The sequence below is a fragment of the Bombina bombina genome, chromosome 6 (assembly GCF_027579735.1).
Source record: "Bombina bombina isolate aBomBom1 chromosome 6, aBomBom1.pri, whole genome shotgun sequence".
Lineage (NCBI taxonomy): Eukaryota > Metazoa > Chordata > Amphibia > Anura > Bombinatoridae > Bombina > Bombina bombina.
This window is the reverse complement of record NC_069504.1, coordinates 844,137,673-844,154,398: the sequence shown is the minus strand read 5'-3', so window position 1 is coordinate 844,154,398 and position 16,726 is coordinate 844,137,673.

Genomic DNA, 16,726 nt, shown 5'->3' with positions numbered 1-16,726 from the left:
TACCAATAGCCATTAAAAGGGCCTTTTGTAGGGCATTGCCCTAAGTTAAACAGCTTTTTTACATTTTAAAAAAAAAGTTCCCCCTAACAGTAAACACCAAACCCCACAAAAAAAAAAAAAAACTAACACTAAAAATCCTAAGCTACCCATTGGCCCTAAAAGGGCATTTGTATGGGCATTGCCCTTAAAAGGGCATTCAGCTCTTTTACTGCCCAATAAAATCCCTAATCTAAAAAAATTAAAAAAACCATAAATTAAGAAAAAAGCCTAAATCTAACCCCCAGATAGGTACTCCCTAAAGTCCGGTGGGGAAGTCTTCTTCCAAGCAGCGACTGGCGGAACTGAAGACCGGCGACCACGGAACTAAAGACCTGCGACCGCGGAGCCATGGAGCGTGAAGGATCCTCTTTGTACGATCGCCGCCGTACACTAACTATTGAATGCAAGTTACGCGTTTAAATATGGCGTACCTTGCATTCCTATTGGCTGATTTGAATTTTCAAATTCAAATCAGCCAATAGGATGAGAGCTACTGAAATCCTATTGACTGTTTAAATCTGTAGCTCTCTATTGGTAGTTTAGTTTAGGAAGTGTTTTTATTTTGGGGGGTTTCGTGGGTTGGAGGTTTTTACTGTTAGGGGGAATTAGTATTTTTTAAAGTTTAAAGAGCTGTTTAACTTAGAGCAATGCCCTACAAAAAGCCTTTTAGTTTGTTTTTTTTAAGCACTGTTAGGATTTTTTATTTTAATTGTAATTTAGTATTTTCTGTAATTTGGGGTTAATTTAGGGGATGTCAGTTTATGGGGCTTAGTAATTAAATTAGTTATTTGCGTTGTGGGGGGTTGGAGGTTTAGGCGCTAAAAGATTAATTAGGTTTATTGCAATGTGGGTGTTTGGCGGTTTAGGGGTTAATAAGTTAAATAGTTAACACAAATGATGAACAAAATTTTGATGTGGAAAGTAGCAAAGAGCATTAAAGATAAGGCGACAGTCCCTTGTGTTATAAGCGAAAGAATATGTAGGTAAAAAGTATGGGTTAGACTGGTCTGTATAGATAACTCCACACACCAACAACCACAGAACTGCTAAGAGTACCGTTATTGCTCGCTCGCTCTCGTGGTATCAGTGTGACAGTTAGCACATTAGGCACTAATCTCCCTCTATTGTGGCTGTCAATGATGCCCAAAGAAAAGCAAAATTCACTCACCCATACCTCCAGATCATGTCCCTTCAGTGCCCTCTCTTTAGCGGTACTCCTAAAAACGGAACTGTAAAGTAATTCAGAAGAGCGGCTTCGAGTCGTACAGCTCCCAAACAGCTCGGCTCTCACTTAATGCACTATCCTTATAGAGTAACCGATTGAGGGCCAATCAGCTTACAGTACAACTCCGGGTCCTGACGTCATCGGCAATGGGGCGGATCCACCTGGAATGGTTCGTGCATGCCAGGAAGCAGGCAATGTAAGGCTCAAAGGTAGAAAAAAACGGACCCCTGTAATCCGTGGCATAAAGTATCAGAAAATAGAATGTCAAATGAAGCCTCAATAGAGAATGATATTTATTCTCTATTGAGGCTTCATTTGACTTATTCTTTTTTTTTAAGTTAATTAGTTACTTTGTGATGTGGGTGGTTGGCGGTTTAGGTATTAATAAGTTAATTAGTTACTTTCCAATGTGGGGGTTTGGAGGTTTAGGGGTTAATACATTTATTAGGTAGTTTGCGATGTTGGGGTTGGCGGAATTAGGGGTTAATACTTTAATTAGGTAGATTGCGATGTGGGTGAATGGCAGATTAGGGGTTAATACATGTATGTGGTAGTTTGCGATGTTGGGGTTGGCGGATTTAGGGGTTAATACTTTTATTAGGTAGATTGTGATGTGGGTGACTGGCGGATTAGGGGTTAATACATTTATTAGGTTGATTGCGATGTGGGTGAATGGCAGATTAGGGGTTAATAGTTTAATTAGGCATATTGCGTTGTGAGGGGTTGTCGGTTTAAGGGTTAATACTTTTATTATTAGTTGCGATGTGGGGGATTGCAGATATAGGGGTTTTTACTTTCAGGTTTATTTTTGGAAGGCAGGCTAGACTTTTACGGGAGATTTAAAACATTTTTTAGCTTTTTATGCGCCGGCAGTTTCTAAAGTGCCGTAAGTCACTGGCGACTCCAGGAAATGTGTATTTACGCTAGTTTATCCGACTTACGGCACTTTATGAATTGCCGGCGGGGTTTATGTGATTCCACGGTGTGCGAGGTGAAGTTACGGGAAGCGCGGGTTTCAGCAGTTGCGCTGATGGTTGGAAAATTAGTGCTTGGTGGGTTGTGTAAAGAGGATTTGTCCTCATTTTTAACGCATATCATTAAAGTTATAGCATTTTAACTTAAATATTCACTATTATCTTATTAGGAAAGAGTGCTAGTCAAGCCCCTTAAACTTTCTTCTCTCTTTTGTTTATTAGTTATATTAGGGGTAGCACTGGACTAAATTTTTAGTGCCAGTACTATCTCTTTTTCTATTAATTGTAATTATTGTGTGGGGAACTTAATCTCCACTTTTTCTTTGTACAAGACTAAAAAATGACAGAATGGCTACCTTTGACTTAGGAGCAGAGATGCTAAAGTGGTCTGAAGACATTAAGAATCTGACTATAGATTTAAAAAATAAAAATGCTAATGATGGTGAAAATAATGGAGAATGGTTAAAATCATTGAAAGATTTGAAAAGAATGAGGAAAAAACAAATTAAAAGACAATGGAATATTGGAATGTATAATTTCTACCAGGAGAATAATGTAGTCCCTAGAGGTTTACGCCTAAAATTATTCCCATCTTTTAGCGATTTTAAACCAGAGTTCAAACTAAAGTGGGTGGGTGTTCTCACATAATGTTTTTTAAAACAATAGGTTATTTAGTGGAACATGAGATAGATAAACTGACTGATATTACTGTGGAAATAACAAAAATAAGTGATGAATTGAAACAATATGAATTAAGGGAAGATTTCCAACAATCATATAACAAAATTAAGGGTGAGGTGGAAAAAGTTTATCTCCGACAAACAAGAAAAGAAAATTGATAGAGATTTGACTGATTACACCAAAGGCACAGTATACTTATGGAGTCACTGTAAAATGACTGACTTGGACTCAGATATCTCTAACAAAGACTGTGACCACTGACACATAAAACTCAGATGGGAAAAGAACCCCCAAACCCATATTGAGAAATAGAATAAAACCACATACTAATAAGGAGAGTGTCCTTTTAGGAGGAGATTCCGGAGGGGCAGGGGCAAAGAAACCTCGCACAAGAAGGCAAGTCCGTTTCAATCAGAAAACCCAGTTCAACAGAAAGAAATAGATGAATCTGGTTTAAACATTATTAATCTATCAAATAAAACACTAACACAAACACACATCTCAGTGCTCAAAAAAGGACTGCCATTTGTACCCACCACCTATATTGACAGGTTCGAAGTCATCCATCAAAGACACCCATTTATTTGCAAGAAAGTTTGTGCTCAAAAAATATTTTTCGAATAATGCAGATATAGGTTCATTGGACACAGCTGATATGTCAGCACTTAGGGACCTTATTATTCTGCTTGGGGAATCTGAACCAACAAGTAATGAACCAACAGACAATAGTTGGCGTAAAATCTTACAAACTAAATCCCACTTTGTACTGCCCAGCAATGTTTCAGCTAACATTCTTAAATTTGTTCTGTAATGACATCTTATCTATTAAAGAGTCTAAGAGCACTTTAGGAGGAAACCTACCTAAAGAAGAAATAGATGCTCTAAGAGAATTATCTGAATGGACACATATACAGATCAAAAATAGTGACAAGGGGGATAACATTGCAATTTGGCCCACAACAATGTATGTAGCAGAGACCAACAAACAATTAAGTAAAAAATTACAAACGCTTATTGGGGAACCCCACTGAAACTAGAGCAATACAACAAGTCGATAACTAACGCTCAGGCAGAAGGTTCTACTGATCAAAAAGAATATAAATTCCTTGAAGTTAAAAATCCTAAGGTTGCAACCTTGTATCTGCTACCCAAAATACATAAGAACATTTCTTGTCCTCCAGGGAGACCGATTGTGTCTTGAATCGGCTCCCTTACGGAGGAGGCTAGCAGATACTTGGACAATGTAGAATCGCTGTATACGAGCATCCAAACTGAATGGGGAGTAGCTCATTTTCTTGGGAAAAATACATGTGCCACCACTTATGCAAATATATATCTGGGCTGTTGGGAGGAAATGGTAGTTTTTCATGATTCTTTAAAGAGTTATACCCAACATATATCCCACTGGTCCAGATATATAGATGCTATTTTATTTATATGGAATGGACCAGTGAAAATATTAGAGGAATTTATCAATGTATTGAATGTTAATCCCTTTGGCCTTTTTCTAACATACACATCAAATGTAGATAATGTGGAATTCTTAGATCTAGTTATTAAGAAGGTTGATAATAGACTAGGGACTGATGTCTATAGGAAACCGACTGCAACAAATAACATTTGGCATGCGTCAAGCTACCACCACCCCTCCACATTTAGGGGCTTACCAGTTGGAGAATATCTAAGAATTAAAAGAAACAGCACTACATTTGAATTGTTTAAAAAGGCAGCATCAGACTTAAGAGATAGATTTCTGCAACAAGGGTATTCCAGGAAGTCACTGGCAAGTGTATACCACAAAGCCCTTGCAAAAGACAGGAATGAACTATTAAAACCCAAAGAGCGTAGTACAACCAACCCACTTAGATTCATCTCCACCTATAACTACCAAAAGGGAACAAATTTCAAACATACACCTAGATTACGAGTTTTGCGCTAAACAGGGTGTGAAACTAATGCCAAAAAAGTTGCGTTATTTTACTCTCCATAGCGCTGCAATTACGAGTTACTGAAAAGCCTCCTTGTGTGTGCGATATGGTGGCGTTAAGCTCCATACCGCACAAAATCCAAGAGCTGCTTAAACGTGCTCATGTACGATTTTCCCCATAGACATCAATGGGGAGAGAGTGTTAGAAAAAAACCTGAAGAGCGGAATGAAAAATCTCCGTAACGCAACCCTATTGATGTCTATGGGGGAAAAAAAGTTACGCTTATACCTAACACCCTAACATAAGTTTTGAGTAGTTACTTAAGGGATTCTTCCCATCTATTTACAATAATTGATAATATCAAATGGGATGCTGATTTTAGGTGGGTGGTGATTGACGCGGTGTCACTGTATTCGTGTATACCACATGCTTTGGGCATACAGGCTGTCTGTTTCTTCCTGGACAATTATACCAATAACTCAAGGGAGTTTAAACAGTTTTTTTGTGAGACTGTCGAGTTCCTACTGTCCCACAATTATTTTATGTTTAATGGTAAATACTATTTACAAATATGTGGTACTGCGATGGGGGCGAAGTTCACGCCCTCATTCGCAAATTTATTTGTGGGATGGTGGGAACTCGGCAGCCTCTACAATAGTAATAATCCATTTTTTGAAAATATATGTACATATGTGAGATTTATTGATGATCTCATTTTTGTGGTTAAAGGTGACTTTGTTTTTGAAGAATTCTTGAAATATGTGAACAATAATGACCTCCAATTGAAGTTTACTGGTGAGATTCAGGATAAAGAAATACATTTCTTGGACCTTACCTTGTATGGCTCAGTAGAATCCAATAGGATCATTACAGACACATTCAGGAAGCCAACATCAGGGAATACAATCTTACACGCCACCTCTTGTCACCCTAAGCATTTAATTCGATCAATTCCGAAAAGTCAGTTTCTTAGGCTTCGAAGAAACACAAACTCTGACGATCTGTTTAACCATCAAGCCAACAAACTAATGGACAGATTAATTGCTAGGGGATACAATCCTGATTCATTGCACAAGTCATTGGAAGATGTCAAGAGAAATTTTAACCCTTCATTTAGTAAGGGTAAAAAAGATGCTTTTGACAAAGATGTAGTGATATTTTCTACCGAATTTTCCTTGCAGTTCAATGACTTATGTAATATAATCAAAAAGAACTTACCTATACTTAAAGGTGACAACACTTTGGTGAATGTTGTTGATAAGATTAAATTTGTGTCGAAAAAGGCACCTACATTAGGTAAAAAACGTACCCCTAGTATGATTAACGATAATGTCAGAGACAAAAGCCTGCAATGGCTTAATAAGAAAGGGACTTTTAAATGCTTGTCAAGGAACTGTCACACCTGTCAGCATATTTCTATGGGAATAGACTTCAACAGTTATTCAACCAAAAGCAATTTTAAGATTGATCATTATGCCAATTGTGGCACTACGTTTGTAGTCTACCTCATAGAATGCTCTTTATGTTTGGAACAGTACGTTGGTCAAACATCACGTGCCCTCAGGTCCAGAATAGGGGAACACAAAAGAGACATAAAGAACTATAACAAAGATTCTAGTGTAGCTAGACACTTTAACGGCATACATTTCACAGATCAATCCAAGTTCACAGTTAAAGTAATTGATGTAGCCAAAAGACCCATTCGAGGAGGTAATATTTATTCTATCCTTTCAAAAAAAGAGCTTTATTGGATATGGAAGCTTAATACTAGGACACCATATGGCCTTAATAAGGAATGGGACATCAGTTTTTTTGTTGATTCCTAGCTAGTTTGGGAAGATTATTTATGATTGTGGATTTTTTTGTGCTATTTTGCTGTAATGCCCTTTGGCCAAGTAGTCTATGTAATTGTATATCTAATACCTGCATTTATTGTATATGTTTTCACATTAACATGTTATTGAGGTATTAGTAATATCTTACAAGGTTTTGTTTTTCCTTATCCTATGACCAGAGGTCCCACCTTATTATCTGGGTTCCTTTTTCTCTCCCTTTTCTTTGTCATGTGAAAATTTATTCTTCCTTTTTCGTAATACACATCAAATTCACTTATAATGATTAATAGATGTGTTTTTGAAACATATGTGATTTAACACCTTTTTCTCGTTTTGATATATAGAAAGATGATTATAATGTGAATCATATTATTAATTGTTATAAGTGATAACCATGGTATCAATGGACGATTTAAGCTTAAACATGATCAAAATGAATAAATTGAGTGTGAGGCTAGTTGTAGAATTGTGTAAACTAAGTACCTATTATTGACACACACTATGTATTAAAATATGTGAAAATGAATATTTGTGAAGAGTTAAAAAAAACAAAAAAAAACCAATTTTTTTTATCAAATTGGAACATATATTCAAGGTGTAATAATAGGAATCAACAACAATGTTTTTTTCATTCTACACATAATTGTTTTTATATTTATGGTATTTTTTAATCATTGTTATGTTATTTTTGTTGCATTATTCTTGTTTTCCTTTGTGATGCACCATTCATGTTAGCTCTCTCTGTTTTGAGGGTGTGTATAACTCTGGAAATTTTGATTGGTTGAAAACCAGTTAAATGGTGCATCACACAGGTGGGGAATCATCCTATGATTAAGTGCTGAATAGCACGAAACATGTCAGGACTCCGCTCCCCTTCTTTGTGAACTTTTTTGCTGATGTGCTGTGCTGTATTGCACTATTTGTGTATTTTTTCCATTTTTAATTTTGTAAGAATAAAGACTGTGGTTTTACTCTACCTCCTTGGAGTGCTGCTTATCTTTTTGAAACCTGTATTCTATGAAGTCTGCTCGGCTTCCTTCAGCTGGCACCCCGCCACAAGTACATTTCTTCAGACCGGCTTTTGAGGGCTGCAATTGGTTAGCTGCCTACACACCTCCTAGGCTGTAGCTACGTCACCTACCATGCACCGATTCACCCTAACATAAACCCCAGGTCTAAACACCCCTAATCTGCCGCCCGACATCGCCGACACCTAAATAAAGTTATTAACCCCTAATCTGCCGCTCCCGACATCACCGACACTAATTAAAGTTATTAACCTCTATTCCGCCGCTCCCCGACATCGCCGACACTAATAAAAGCTATTAGCCCCTAATCCGCCGCTCCCGGACATTGACACCATTATAATAAAGTTTTTAACCCCTAAACCTCTGGCCTCGCACATTGCCACCACTAAATAAATCTATTAACCCCTAAACCTCCAGCCTCCCACATCGCCGCCACTAAATAAACTTATTAACCACTAAGCCGCCGGCCCACCACATCGCAAAACACTAAATTAAACTAACCCCTAAACCTAACAACTCCCTAACTTTAAATTAAAATTACAATATAACTGTATTTAAATAAATAAACTTACCTGTGAAATAAAAATAAACCTAACATTAAACTAGAAATTAACCTAACATAACTATTCTAATAAAATAAAAAAATTCTACCAATTAATAAAATCTAAATTACACATTTTAAAAAACCTAATACTACGAAAAAAAATAAAAAATCTAAAATTACAAAAAATAATAAACACTAAATTACGAAAAATAAAAAACATTAAGCTTACAAAAAAATAATAAATGAAATTATCAAAAATAAAAACAATTACACCTTATCTAATAGCTCTATAAAAAGAAAAAAGCCCCCAAAATAAAAACACCCCCTAGCCTGCAATAAACTACCAATAGCCCTTAAAATGGCCTTTGTTAGGGCATTGCCCTAAGTTAAACAGCTCTTTTACCTGTAAAAAAATACAAAGTCCCCCCAACAGTAAAACCTACCACCCAACCAACCCCCCAAAATAAAAAACCTAACTCTAAAAAAAAACTAAGCTACCCATTGCCCCTAAAGGGGCATTTGTATGGGCATTGCCCTTAAAGGGGCATTAAGCTGTTTTTCACTGTCCTTAAAAGGGCATTCAGCTCTTTTCCAAAAGCCCAAAGCCCTTATCTAAAAAAAAAAAAACACCCAAAAAAAGAAAAAAAAAAACTAACACTAACCCCAAAATATCTATTCATGATTCCTGACATCCATCTTCATCCAGGTGGTGAGAAGTCTTCATCCAGGCGGCGACACCTTCATCCATCTCGGTAATGTCTTCTTTCTTCATCCTGGCAGCACGGAGCCATCCTGGAAGCCAATCCTCTTCATATGGTCACTGCCGTACACTGAAGTTGAATGCAAGGTAGCCATTTCAAAATGGCGTACCTTGCATTCCTATTGGCTGATTTGATTCTTCAAATTCAAGTCAGCCAATAGGATGAGAGCTTGTGAAATCCTATTGGCTGTTCAAAACAGCCAATACAATGAGAGCTACTGAAATCCTATTGGCTGTCAGTAGCTCTCATCCTATTGACTGGGAGGATGAACAATTAAGATCCATACTACCAGAGAGAACCTTGTTCAACCAAAAGTCATTTTGACAGAAATGCAAGGAAACCCCCACTCTATAAGGGCTCTATTCCATGTTGGGGCTGTAAAGTGTGCCAACACATGGTCAAAAATGAAGTCATGGTTGACAGTAACCAGGTCCTAGTGCCAGTACTATCTCTTTTTCTCTGTATTGAATATTTTACATCTTCTATTTTCATATTTAGATCCATTGGGTGACATCAGATAAAACCACATTTGCAACATTTCGGACAATTGCAATTTTGTAGCTTTTACAAAGCAACTGGAAAGAGTTCCTTATATACAGTGCTCTTATTCTTGCGTTTTTAATGATGCTTAACAGTTTTTATTCAAAAATGATAGTAGCGGGATTACAGAAAACAGGAATATTCAATTTTTTCATTTAGACCCTGGTGCTAAAGTATTAAGCCTGTACATCCACCTGGACTCGTGTTGGAGCAATATTTAATCAATGTTACCCCCTCTCTTTTTGGGTTTTATATGTTCTATTCCTAGGACCTTTAATAAAGAGAAATCATAACCATAATATTTTTGAAAATGTCTTGCCACTGGGCTGTCTTGGTTATTTTTCTTAATGTCATCCCTAGGCTCCCTGATCCTGTTTTTGAGTTCATGTGTCATTTTACAAACATAGAACCTGGGACACAGACAGTGTAGCAGATAAATTACGTTCATGGTGGTACATGTGATTCTTTCATTGGATGACATACTTTATGTGGCTGTAGTTTTGTCAGCCAATTGGTATTGGGTTCTTTTTTTAATTCACAATGTACCAATTTATCTTTAATGATTGGAGCTCTCCTTGCAGTTAGAGGGGGATACACAGATACATGTTCTCTCAACGTGTTATCACTGGTTAATATGTGCCAATGTTTGTTTTAAATACTACATAACTTACGCCAGTGGGAGTTATACCTCGTTGTTAATCTTGTGTGGGTCTGTTCTTTTTAAGATCCTGCATTTGCATATAGTAATTGATTTCTGGGGGTATGTCTAGCCCTAGTCCAGGCCTTTTTTATCTGGTTCTTAGAATACCCTCTCTGTTAAAATCTTTGGGCCATTTCTGTTGCCTGCTTTTAAAAGGTTTCTTCTGAGGAACAACATCTTTAAAGCCCACCGGGATCCCATTCTTTAACCCCTTAAGGACCAGCGACGTACCCTGTATGTCACTGGCCTTTTTTTGGGACTTGATTGTTTTATAGAGCGGTCTTGCCACCAGCGTTGAGACTGATCTATTCCACAAAGCCTGCTGGAGGGAGTGAATTAATAGCGTGTTCTTGCTAGACTTGTGCTATTATGACCTGAAAAAACACTTAAAGACCAGTGACATACAGGGTACATTGTGGTCACTAAGGGGTTAAGGTCTCAGGATGATGGCTTGTGGCATGTAATAAGCTGTTAGTTGTTGTCTCTTTTCTATAGACCTCCTTTTGTAATTTATTTGTGCTATTTTAAGGTCTAAGAATGTGGCTGCACTGTCACATGTTATATGCGAGGTATACATTTCTCTTATTTTGGTTTAATACCTTAACAAACTCAACAGCTGATGCCATGTCCCCTTTCCATATTACAAATATGTCATCCACATACCTCAGCCAGAATGCTACACGAGCCTCCACCCATTGTTTAAAATTTCTGTAAGACCACACTGGTCTCCCAGAGCCCTAGATATATTAACCGTTGCAATTACTACCTCATCCAATGCCATAATTTTCTTAAAGGAGAAAATAAATGCTACAAATAATTGTATATTCAAAGCAAATATATTTATAAATGAGCCACTGGAGTAACAAACAGGAAACCCATAGATCCTGGCATATGAAGCAAATCAGAGTAAATCAAAGTCCTATTATAGGCACAGTCTGAGCTCCTAAATTTTTATAATTATTTTATTTATAAAATATTTTACCAGGAAGGATACATTGAGATTTCACTCATTTTCAAGTATGTCCTGGGATAATATAACATATAATATAGTAAAACAAAATGGCAAAACATGAACTAGAATGACTTGCCCACCGATAAAAACAAAGTGCATGAAATAGTTACACCAAGTAATACAGCTCACCAGAAGTGTAAACTTCTTTCTAGAGGATGAGTAGGGAGAAGGTGTAATGAAATTCTCTAAATAGGATACAGCATAATGTCAACATAATATGGTGATATATGCTTTTCGTATGGATAAGTACAACAATTCTATATAATACTAGCAACCAACAGGACTGTGTAATAAAATCAAAACCATAGGTGGTACTTTGAATGCTTTGTCATCAAACAGCAAACCAATAATTATATTAAAATTTAGAGCAGCAAAAATACTGTCTGTATCAACACACACTATGGGGCCAATTCATCAAGCTCCGTATGGAGCTAGATGCAGCTGTTTCCGTGCGAGCCTTCAGGTTCACCGGAAACAAGAGTTAAGAAGCAGCTGTCCTTAACTCGTCCACCACCTCTGAGGCGTATATGATCAGGTCGATTGACACACCCTCCTAGCGGCCATGAATCTGCAGGGGGCAGCATTGCACAAGCAGTTCACTGTGGGCATTTATCGATGTGGGGCAGACATAATCCACTACAGCGGCCCATCATGTCCATCTGCAGTATAATAAATTTGCCCCTATATATGTGAGACCTTGCAGAGCTGAAACAGGCAGTAAGTTATAATAAGGCTATCTATTTAGTTAAAATCAAACACAGTAAAAGATAAACACAGCAATTAAACTTACCATTAATGGCAAGCAAACTCTTATAATTCACTGTTCCATTAAATGGATAACACATGCCTAAAGACATAAGATATGCTCTCACTGACTGACTACACGTGTAGTCAGTTAGGAGCGGAGGAGGTGCCAATGTGTGCGGCACTGTGCATTAGCCGCTAAAGCCAATCACAGTCAGACGGGCGTAAAAGTTTTTTTTTTTTGCTGAAACTGTCCCCCCCTTAAGGGGGACCTCCGTGGGCCCGGTCGCAGTTGTGCCCGCTGCACCCCCAGTAGTTCCTCCCCTGTTCTGTAACAATGAGACTATATTTCACAGATGCTTGCAGACTTAAATTTCAGATGGCATATGCCTTTCTCCAACAAATTCTTCTTCCTACATTGCTTCAATGCATGGAAGTAGTTGGTCTCATGGCAGTGGCTTCATATACTGTACCTTTTGCCAGATTTTATTTACATTCTTGGAAGTTTCAAATGTTGCAGCAATGGAATGGAGATTACAACAACCTGTCTCAGAATCCTACAGTAATTACCTTGGAAGCTTTGCTTAAAGTTATGGTAAATCCTAGCATTTGTGAAACACTAGGATTTACCATTGGAACAAATAAAAGGGTCTTTCAGTCATGAAGTATAAAATATTTCATGTTGAAAGCTCCTTTATTTGTTTGCAGCTTTTGCCGCACTGGGCTGCTCAGGCAGCCCATGGTAGAGTGCTATTTGGCTAAGAGGTGACGTTTCCAACTCTTAGCCAATAGCCGTGCATGAAATCCGCCAAGTCGGATTTCCCGCACTGCTATTGGCTAAGCGTTTTCCGTGGGCTGCCTGAGCAGCTTAGTGTGGCGAACGCTGCAAACAAATAAAGGATCTTTCAGCATGAAGTATTTATACTTCATGACTGAAAGCCCCCTTTATTTGTTCCAATGGTAAATCCTAGCGTTTCACAAATGCTAGGATTTACCATCACTTTGAAGATTTGATTCCCAATGCATACCTAGTATTGGGGAGATCTCCCCCAGATCAAATTACTACTCATTTTATCAAAGCAGTCACCACCTCTTGGAATTTTAGAAGTGAAGCTTCCATTGAACAGATCTGCAAGGCAGCTAATTGGTCATCTTTAAGCAAATTATGTGGGAATACACAAGAACAAAAGGGCGCCTCCTAGTGTAATAGAGTTTTACACAATATACAATCAGACACAATGTAAGATGGGTACTCACAATGGAAGCAGCACCCACTTGTGCTTAGTAACACCGACTGGGATCTCTCAGTGTCCCAGCTCACTGTTCCTTAGATCCTGCACACCACCGTTACTGGGCGTTTCCCCAAAGCAAAAAGACTCTCAGTCAGGTAAAAATAGTATCCAATTTTAATAAAATATAATAAAAGCATAGTGTCAAACAATAACCACTATGTAATAAAATATTGCAACGCGTTTCTCAGCTTACACACAGTTTCCTCAGGCATTTCATATTGGATTGGGAAGGAGCAGCTGACAGTGGAAAGTAAAGAATCCTCTGGAGTGTCAAGAAGGGATGGAACTAAACAAATATTTGCCATATATATGGACGTTTAAGATAAGAATTGCTTAATTTAGAAAATTGTCTAGTTAATATTTTGCCTAATTATTAATATTTTGGTCAACATAAGATCTGCTATAAAAGTTGCTATAGCATTTTGTAACATAAGATTGGCTATAGGATTTGCTATAATTTTTTGCAAAGTTGTTTTAGTGTATTGCGTCCCCTTGGGTGGTGACAAGGTGTGTTACCAAGTTGATACTTGGTCATCTATACATACTTTAACCAAATTATACAATTTTTAGGCATTTGCCTCCTCTGAGGCTGCTTTTGGTGGGAAAGTTGTCTATGGAGAGAAGAATTTAACTTGGTTGGGATATCCAAAGTCCTGAAGTTAGCATGACTTGTGTTTCACTCGTTTGCAAACCATTTACTTTCAACTTGTAATATGTGTGCTAACTCGCATGGGTTAAAAGTTTACTTCTGCCATGCCCACTCGGAATCTAACAAATAATATAATATAATAATTTGTAGAACAGTTTTTATAGTCATGTATACAGAATTTCATTATGATGAACAGTCAGAAAGTAAAGTCCTAGCTTTGAAACTGTTTTGCTGCAAGAAATTTATATCATAATATTTAAAGTAAAACATCTTAATTCACAAAGATAAATAAAATTGATTATATTCAAAATATCTTTCCACAGCTCATCATTGAAAGGTTTGTGAAGAATCATAAACCAACATTAAAACTAAAAGGCCTAATGACACTAATCATTGAAATTTTAAATTGTCCAAATTCAGTATTCATTTTATGTAATATATATATATATATATATATATATATATACTGTATATATATATATTACTAATTATTTTAATTTATACATTTTGTTAAAAAAATGGAATGCTAATTTCGAAATATTTGAGGCCATTTTTGGTTCAGCACCAGGGTAGCGCTTGCTGGTTGTTGGCTAAATCAGCTAGCGCTAACCAGAATTCTGAACCAAAAATAGGTCAGCTCCTAAGCTTTACGTTCCTACTTTTCAAATAAAGATATCAAGAGAACGAAGAAAATTTGCTAATAGGAATAAATTAGAAAGTTGCTTAAAATTGCATGCTCTATCTGAATCATGAAAAAAAAAAATTGGGATTTAGTGTCCCTTTAATAGGATATCTGGTTATAGACATAGCTGTGTGGATCATCTTCCATCTAATTTCATAGCCTAATCACACACACCATTTGCAATAGTGCTCATGATGTTGTTTTTGTTGTTATTATTATTTATATTGTTATCATTATGTTTGTAATGCACTCAAAAGACCTGCATATATCCTATTTCCTTTATCTACATACTTTCCTTTTATGTATAAATTGTATCTATCTCTCATTTGATGTTCAAGAGGAGGCCCTTAGTCATTTCAGTGCTAATCTAGCAAGCTGTACTGGAATAAGCAAGACTATGAGAAGCCCAGCTATGCCAAAAGACTTGCATATTTCTATTTACCTTGTCTTGACTTTATCTCCATACCTTCTATTTATGTATGCAATTTAATTACCTCTCACTTGATCTGCAAGATGAGGCCTCTTATCATCTCAGTGTTAATCTAACAAACTGTACTGGAATAAACAAGACTACGAGAAGACAAGCTAAGCCAAGACTTGCATATTTTTATTTAAATTTACACCATGGGATTATTCTATGTGTTTGATTTAATGTTTTTTTTGTATCTGAGTGTCCCTTGATGTGGATTAATAAACAAATTTGCTAGATAGAACAGAATAAATGGTATATTCTTAATCTAAGGGACAGTAACCACTTTGAGATTTTAATCTAAAATATTTTCTATCTTTGCAATAAACTTTCATAATTCTTTGCCAATTTCCTGTAAATTAGCTCTGACAATTAAGGATTTTCTAATTCTCAAGACCTGAAATACACATTGCAGACTTCTCAAGACTAACCCTACTTGATATCATTGGCTTTAACTTATAACAACTGCAAGACAATTCATTTTATATTAAGTTAAAGGGACATGAAACCCAATATTTTTCTTTCATGATTTAAAAAGAGCATGTCATTTTAAACAACTTTTTAATTTACTTCTATTATCTAATTTGCTTCATTCTCTTAATATAACTTGCTGAAAAGCATATCTAGATATGCTCAGTAGCTGCTGATGGTTGCTGCACATAAAGGCCTAGTGTGACTGGCTCACACATGTACATTGCTATTTCTTCAACAAAGGATATCTAAAGAATTGAGCAAATTAGATAATAGAAGTAAATTGGAAAGTTGTTTAAAATTGCATGCCCTATCTGAATCATGAAAGTTTAATTTTGACTAGACTGTCCCTTTAAAGACCATGTCTAGCCTTTGTTGTCTGGAATATGACTATTATAAAAGAACTGCAGCAAACAAGATATGTTATTCTAAAACAAGACAAAATATATGTCTTGAAATTGCAAGGTGTTTACTCTCCCTTTACCTTAATGATCAATTTTAATCTTATATGTTTGTTAGGAAATATCCTCTATGTCACTTGATTTAGAGAGTTCTGTGTCCCACAATCTGTAGCAGGAGGTCATCACTTGTTCAGCCTTGCAGCTTCTGCTTCTTATGCCTTGGAGCCTCTGCTTCTTCTGTCTTATACAGATAGGCACAGCATCATCTGCTCTGTATGACATCATAATGGTCAAGCTATCTGTTGCCTAGAGACAGGACTACCTGTTTTGCTTTAGCCTTTAGGATGACATCACAATGATGATGAATCTTTCTGTAGCTGCATCAAGTTACTTTCAAAGACCAAATTGAGACATTGGGCCGCATACCCCTGTTTTGCACAGGAGTTAAAAACAGCGGTCTTAAAATCAGGTTGATTGACACCCCCTGCTAGCGGCCGACTGTCCGTGAATCTGTAGGGGGCGGCATTGCACAAGGAGTTTACCAGAACTGTGCAATGATAAATGCGGACAGCATATGCTGTCTGCATTTATCGATGTATGGCAGACATGATTCGCTACAGCGTATCATGTCCGCCAGACACTTGATAAATTGGCCCCATGGAATAAAGAGAGGAAAAATATATGAATAAAACAAATAAGACAGGAATAAAATTAATGTAAAATGAATCTATGTAAAATGGGTCAGATGAAA